Source organism: Coturnix japonica, chromosome 1 (assembly GCF_001577835.2).
Source record: "Coturnix japonica isolate 7356 chromosome 1, Coturnix japonica 2.1, whole genome shotgun sequence".
NCBI lineage: Eukaryota > Metazoa > Chordata > Aves > Galliformes > Phasianidae > Coturnix > Coturnix japonica.
This window is the reverse complement of record NC_029516.1, coordinates 25,615,207-25,623,634: the sequence shown is the minus strand read 5'-3', so window position 1 is coordinate 25,623,634 and position 8,428 is coordinate 25,615,207.

Below are 8,428 nucleotides of genomic sequence, written 5' to 3'. Positions count from 1 at the left end.
AATCTCAAGTTCTACCCCTTTTCTAAGGCAGAGGAAATTACACAGCTGCTGACTTGATTCCAAAATAGTGAGAATGAATGTATTAATTCTTAAGAGTTGTTGGATGTATGATTCTGGAAACAAAAGAATTATTATAATTAGTAGTGAAAATAATTATGTTGAAATATAGACAATCTTTGCCAGTTTCTATAGAACCATAGTATCACCAAGGCTGGAAAAGACCTTACAAAATCATCCAATCCAACCATCCACCTATCACCCCATGTCAGTGCTTTGATTTATTTCATTGATTTTGTCAACTGCTTATGGAAGAAAGATGTAGTAATTAATACTATGTTGAGAAAGAAATAGATGAATGCCATTTTTCCCCCTTCGTTTCTGGCATTTTTTGTGGACTAGTTTTTGTTAAAACTTTTTTTTTTTTTTCTTCCCACTTTCAATTTGCGTTTGTATCTCCTCAGGATTTTTTGACACATATAAAAAGAAGTTGTCAAAACACATATGTTTAAACATGAAAGATACACTGCCCTGTATCCTTATGTGCTAAAAGCTCTTCAGAATAATTTATCATAAAGCCTGTGGCCCTCTGAATACCCTTGAGCATGGGATTACATATATTAGATATATATTTTTCCTCATGTGAATAGGCACCAGGAAATCTCATTAAAAACATGGGAGGTAGAAGAGCACATGTGAAGAAGAGGACCCTGAGGAGGTAATAAAGATGTTTCATTTTCTGCCTACATAAAACGTCAGAGCCATCTAAAAAGAGTCTTGTTTATTATTAAGAAAAAAAAATGCTTGAAAACTGATGGAGAATTAGACGTGAAATTGTAAGTATTTATCTGTATGCTTAAGTGTAACTAGAGAATGAAAATGAAACATAAATGATGTTTAGTCTGTGTTTGGTACATACATATACAATGCCAATGTCACAAATACAACAAATATAGCTCTCATGGAAAACTAGGCATTATACAGGATAGCTGTCCTTGAGAAACAAGTGAGGCAATTCAGATTCTCCCATTAATCAGGGACGTCCACATTCCCACTTATTCCTGCAGTACCATCTGCTCTGTTTTGTGGGTTTTCTTTTTTGTTTGTTTGTTTGTTTGTTTGTTTGTTTGTTTTAAATTGTTTATTCCGAACATGTTTATAAGATGGATGCTGCTGAGTATTTCATTTAAACGAGCAAAGTTTTTGGCCTGGTCATAGACGCACAACATTTATGTGTTATTCTGTGTTAATAACACTTTAACACAGGGCTGAAAAGGTTTTATATTAGTCCTGTTACTTTCTTGGGAAATGAATCTGTAGTGGGAATGATATTTTATCCTTCATTCTTTCAGTAAAATAACATGGGCAGCAGGCTGTCTCAGCCAATTAAATATCAATCCATTTGAATCTTACACACGCCTAGCAATATCGCTATTAGTCCAATGTAATTTTAATAGGTGTCTTAGCAAAGGCTCAGCAGAAACAGGAATATGTACTGAAATCTATTGTGCTATTTCCCTGATGGGGAAACTGCCATTGTAACTTCTTGGTTCTTAAATAAATGTCAGATCTCACAAAGTACACTTTTTCTCTCTCCACTGCAGATAAGACTGTGGACACTGAGCATGAATTGGAAAATAAAGGAGATAGCAAGAGCTTTGCACGCATGAGGCCAATTTGGACTGTCATTTCAGGAGGCATGAAGAATTATATTAGTTCTAAGTTCTCTCCAGGAACTTTGATAGGGAAAGAAGGGGCAGCTTGCCACATGTAGACACACATTAGCCAATCTCCTGTTTAGGGGGATTAACTTCCTATATGAAGCATGTGCAAAGCATGCTATACTGTAAATGAGTTAGAAGCTTAATTTTTCATCCTACTCAATACCCTTTACTTTCCCTGGAATAAATTAGCTAGGGTGAACAAGGGCTGTTAGGTCCCCCTGAAGAGTTCTGCCCAAGAATACACTCGTGCATTTTCAGTATTCAGCACCGAAACAGATGAAGTGCCAACTCTTCCCACTGAGTCACACCTATGCTTTGTCAGTCAACTTCACTGGAGTATGTTGATCTGGTATGACACTTATGATACATTTAGACTTCAGCAATTGTCTGCAAATCCATCTACTTTACTGAATTTGTTCATTTTAAAAGCAGTTTGCAAAATATATTTGCATCTGTTAGGTTCAAATGGAAATTTTGAAGAATATATCAGAAGTCATGTTTGAATCAGCGTCTAACATGAGATCAAGCAGGTAAAACTGGGCTCCTCACTACAAGAAAGACATTGAGGCCTTGGAACATGTCCAGAGAAGGGCAACAAAACTTGTGAGGAGTCTGGAGCACAAGTCTTATGAGGAGTGGCTCAGGGAGCTGGGTTTGTTTAGCCTGGAGAAGAGGCGGCTCAGGGGAGACCTCATTGCACTTTACAACTTCCTGAGGAGAGGGTGAAATGAGGAGGAGCTTAGCCTCTTCTGCCAGGCAACAAACAGGACCCGAGGAAATGGCCACAAGTTGTATCAGAAAAGGTTTAGGCTGAACATACAAAGGAAATTTTTTTTCTCAGAGAGTGGTCAGGCACTGGAATAGCCTGCCCAGGGAAGTGGTGGAGTCACCATCCCTGGCAGTGTCCTTGGAAGCATCTGGATAGGGAGCTAGGAGATATGGTTTAGGAGTTTTCTGTAGGTATGGTGGAAGGAGGATGGTTGGACTAGATGATCTTATAGGTCCTTTCCAACCTTGTGATTCTGTAACATCACTCTGTATGTCTTCCACTGCCTCACTTCAAAAGCTGACCATGTGTTCTTATGAGTAGGCAAAAGTGACCTGGACCAATTCTTCTTAAGCAGTAAGTAGGTCTCTTATTAAATCCTCTTCCTGACATAGTCAACAACAGAAAAAACAAAAAACAAAAAACAAACAAACAAAAAAAAAACCAAAAAAACCAAAACAGCTCACATTTTAGTTTTTCAGTTTCCATTGCCCTTGGTTTTTGGAGGGAATACTGATACATGACTGAGTTTCCAAAGCTCCACTATAGCCATATAATGCTTAATGCAGTAACTACTGCGGTGTTATTAGTCCAATTCAAGCAGCTCATTGCTTATAAAACAATGAATGGAAACAGTGCTTCAGCTTTTATATAGAACAAGATAATCTAGAACAAAGATAAATGGGCATTAGTAGGAGCAACAATCCTGATTTCTGACTCTTCAACTATTAAGCCCCAACACTGCTTTACATTTTACAGCAAAAAATACACTATTTCTTCTTTGGAAAAAAAGAAAAAAGAAAAACAAAGAAAAAAAGAGAGAGAATTTGGGTAATTTATTTATACTTCAGATGAGAAGAACAGCAACTTCTCCTAAATTTAACAAAATGGAAATATGAAATTTCTGTAAGCAAATCAGTCCTGCTTTATATTTTGAAGATAAACTTGAACATCAGAAACAAACAAACAAACAAAAAAAACCCAAAACAGTAAGGATAATATTTTTTTTATTCACAGAATCAAACAATCATTCTAGTAAAATATAATCCCTAGCTGGTTATTACGGTATTAAAGAACTCCTTATGTTTGTAAAAACTAACTAAATAATTATAGATCTGAAAAAGCAGTTCTAAGACAAAAAACTCAGTTTATTCTTACTAGTTAATGTAAAGCATTTTTTTGTTTGTTAGATATGTGCAGTTACATGTCACACAATCTATTTAAGGTATCTAATTATACATTTGTTGCTCTGAAAGTAACATTTCATATTTATTTCCCTGGAAGCTTCAACAGATACAAAGTGTGCAGTAATGCTGTTTGACAGAGCAAATTCTCAACTGCAAAACAGTATTTTTCAACGTAGTCAACATCACTAGCTGTGCATTTTCACCAGTGATGAAAAAAAGCTGCATGCTGTGCTCATCAAAATCTACACCAGTGGAGGTGCCCTGCTGTTGCTGCCATCACTGCTGAAGCAGTTGATTTGGATGGTGGAAGAATCATTAGAACATAGGGCTACCCATCACCTCACTGTGCTCACATCCATTGGCTGGTCTCCATAGATGTTCAGGAAGTGTTGATGGATGACAGCGGGTGCATTTTTTTTTTTTTTCATGTGGAGGAATTCAGTGACACAGCTGTCTCACTCCTATTTGCAGGAGGGAGAGGAAGTTCTTTGATATATGTACACCCAGCGTGAGATTAAGAAAAAGCGGTTCAAATGGTGGTCCGACCAGTTTATTACAAACTGTAATCAGGGAGATGGGCAAGGATAGGATGGATGATAGGGTGCTGGGGAAGGGAAGGTGGGTGATAGAAAAGATTGAAGGAGGCAAGAATTGCATAAAGCCGGGATAGTCACCACCAGGATCCAGCAGCTGTCCTGTTGCAAGACATTATGATGGTCTGAGGCAAAAGCACAGGGGGGAGAGCAGCAGCAACGTGGCAAGCCTTGGGCAACAAGTGGGTAGCAGGAAGGAGCTGCAGGGTAAGTCCAGGAGCAGACAGCAGGATTCAGGTAGCAGGCCCAGGAGAGTCCAGGACGTCTGTAATGAGGGATCTGATGGCAGACACCTGCTTGCTCTTCTTCAGTACACAAGCATCATGTTGTGGGGAATCTGATACCAGAAGTCCTCTCTTGTTCACATTGTGAGGAATCTGTTATCAGAAAACCTTAACTTCCTGGTTGCTGATCCCTCTTTTATACTCCTTTTTCCTGCTTACTTGGTATTCCTGGGTGCTTGGGTAAGAGTCATTTGCAGCACCCCCTGAGATGGCCATCTTCCTGTAGATGAGTCCACACAAAATACTGCTTCCTGGCCATTCAGCTGCAGCTTATCTCTCTCTCGTTGCCCCTTGTCCCTCTGTGGCCTTGTCCATCTGTGTCCCTCAGACAAGGGATTTCTCAACCCTTGACCAAGACTTGCTTGGACTTGTTCATCTGTGTCCTTCAGCAAGCTTTGAGGCTATAGTATAAAAGAATAATCAACAGCTTTGCTTCACACACACTTCCATGTCAGACACCATTTTGTCAGATTGCCCCTCTGCTGCCATCTGTCACATGGCATCAAAACATAATATAGTACTGGTGGGAAGTCTCAACCTCTACTACTACACCGCTAACATCTGCTAACATGGGCTGACATTATAAAATAGGGGACATTATTTTGGAGAAGCCCTCATATTTGTTAATACCACATTTATGTCACGTCAACATTAGCACTAGCTTTATAAGTGTTCAACTTTGCATGTACTTTTTTTTTTTTTCCATGTCAATGAAACTAATCTTCAAATTTGTGTGTTTTGAACATTTAAAGTGCTAAAGCAGCTCATTTTAGTCTAATGAATTAATGCAATAATGAAAGCTGTTTGTCCTCTTTTACGCCAAAGCAAAACCATTGCATACTATCCTACATTCATTTCTATTATACAAATGGCAAGCCTCTTCTAGAACTGACTTTGTTATTAAGTGCTTCAGTGTATACAACAATACTTTATTTAATCATAAATATTACGAAGATGCCTTTGAGGGGTAGTTAGATGCTGTTTCACAACATAGGCATTGCCTCATATTTAGCAATCTAATAGAAGTTCACGAGCATATATTAATTAAGCATCAGAAGACCCCTTTGAGGGAGGTATGGTAAGGAGCATTATCCTTGTTATGCAAATAATAAAGAGGTTTCAACTTGCTGAAAGTTACACAGTAATCGAGTTCTAGACATGGAATTAGAAATTAATTGCCCTGTGCTCTAATGATTCTTCCACTATCCAGAATTGTGTGGTGGTGATAATAAATAACAAACTAAATACACGATAAATGGAGGATATTGTGGAACAATCTGATTGTTAGTATCTGTCCTTGGCTGCTTCGTAGCAGAGAGGTTAATTCAAATGTGGTGCTTTGGGTAACAAACACCAATAAGGGATAAATTCCTTTCTCAGTATGTGTTTGCAAGTCTCATTAATGATAATGGAAGTTATGTGCCTGCAGGAGAATGAAAGGGGAAGGCATCTATCATGTCAATGATCCATGAAGTAAGAAGAAATTATATAGTCTACCATAAAGACACTGAAGGAGTCATTATAGCCTATTAGGTAAATAATGTGTTTTTTAAAAGTCTCTACATAGAATATGCATGTACCTAATAAACTATAAAGCTCAGATGGAGCCATTGTATTATTATTGTATTAGTGTGCTTTAAGATAGTGATTTACAACTGAATATGAAGACAAAGTTTTCAGGAGAAGGACAAACAGTTTATTGCAGATTTCCGATGGCTGTGGAACATGTCCATGTGTTGGAGTGTTCCTATAACTATCTGCCTCAGGACTGATGACACCAAGCATGGAAGAACTTCCGGTTGTTGACTCACAGATCTTTTGACAGACTTGTGTCTCTTTCCAATTTACAGGAGGGAGGCAATCACCGCGGGGGATGGGAGACAGCCAGGGAGCTCCGCAGCAAGCCAGACTCGGGGGTTCTTCTGACGAGGTTTTCCCCTCAGGGAATTCTCCGTCAAAGGTGTCTTTGGGAGTTTGTCTCCAAAGTCCCCAGTTTAGCTTTTTAACCCCCATTTTGGTGGGGTTGTTTTTCTTTTCTTTGAGACAATAAAAGAAAAACAGTTCCATCCTTTACAACTTGCTACTACAATTTTTATTCAAAAAATCAGTTAAAGTTTGCAGAGGAGATAAACATTTTGTTGAGTCAATGAAGTCATGACATTAAGCCATTTGGTTGCCAATATACAGATACCAGAAGTAGTAGTAATTATGATCTGACTGAAAAAGTAATTTTGGGTACCTGTCATTATTGGAAACTATATGCTTTATTTGTAAGAAAGATGCAGCAATGTATTTGTTAATAAAAAAACCTGTGATTTTAAAAAGCTTAATTATGACTAAGACAGTGATTTTACAGAATTTGAGATGGCAAGGTTCTCTTGACTGCTTAATACACAGAGTTAAAAACACTCAACCATGGACCCTTTCATTGAGTCATGAGATTCAAAAAGGATGTCCTTGCTTTCTAAACTCCTTGTACTGAAAGAGCCTAGATGTGGTTGGATCCAGACTGAATCTGAGACTTGGTCAAAGGGATTTGACCAAGGGATTTGTTTAAGGGATTGTATGTTCACAAAGATATAAATCTATTTTATTTTTTTTTAATTATTATTATTTTTTATCTAGGTATTTGTTCCTCAAAAATCTACCTTAAACTAGAAAGTGTTCAGTACTGTGATTAGGTTGGTACTGCCCCAGCTAGTCTTCAGCGGCTGAGCTAGAAACAGTTTCTCCACCAACCAGCCTGGGCTGGAAGGCAATCAGTATTGTAGTCACTGCCTAGGCTCCCAAAATTTATGAGTCTGGAAAGAGGATGGCAAGGGGAGAGCATACTATCACAGCACCTCTCTAAAAAGCTTGTAGGTTATGTTTTGCAGTACTTAGATGGTATGAAGCATGGAGATTGTGGTGTTTAGGTTCCCTAATATGGAAATATTAATGTCTTTGAAGCCCCATCTCTGAACACATTACATGGAGCAGTGAGCTGCTTTGTAGCTAGCTAAAAGGAAATAGGAAGTCTAGAAGCATTACTAAACTCTCCCTCTTCCAAGTGTTACAGCAGACTTCTGGGCATATTGCTGCAAAGGTGATTTTTCTTTGTAGCAGCCCAGAATCTCTGCCTTTTAGAATATCTCAAAACAGTTAAGACAGATGGGACATGCCACAACTTGTGAAGTAACTTGTCTGACATCAAGTAGCTGAGAAAAGAGTAGCAGATCCAAGAATAAAACACAGTTCTGTCAGCATCTGCTTTGTTGTACTATCTCATAGAACCCAGTGCTTTCTAGTTCCTGAAGATTGTTCCAATACAATATTTACTCCAAGTGAAAGCTTTCTTAAAAAAATTAAAAATTAAAAAAAAACCATAATTTTTTCTGTGTCCCATTCATTCTGAGATGACCCCAGAAACATTACAAGTAAGAACTTCATCTGTACGTTTTTAATGATAGTTACTGCAAAAAATGGGATGTTACATCTTCTTTTAGATACATCACAACTGTATTTGGGATAGGTCTTCCCTGGAGGGTAAAATGGTATGTATCCATTTAGATCTTCTAAAGAAAGCTTCTTTGAAATACAAAAGAAATGCAACAGTGGAAGTAGACAGTTTCTCCTCACTTGGAACAATGGCTGTGAATAATAATAATTTTAAAACCCTGTTTCCGAGGTGTTGACTGAACCACTTTTTCTGAACACAAAAGAAAGAAGGGAGAAAGAGTTGTTTAGCATCTCCGTGATTCTTTGGCTCTGAAGTCATTGTTTGAATTGAATTGAAAAACCTATGTTAATGACTGCTATCATTAAAGAGCACTCTTTCCAGTACCTGGAAGTCCACCTTATTCATTATATAAACACTTATAACTGCATCGTGCCTGTC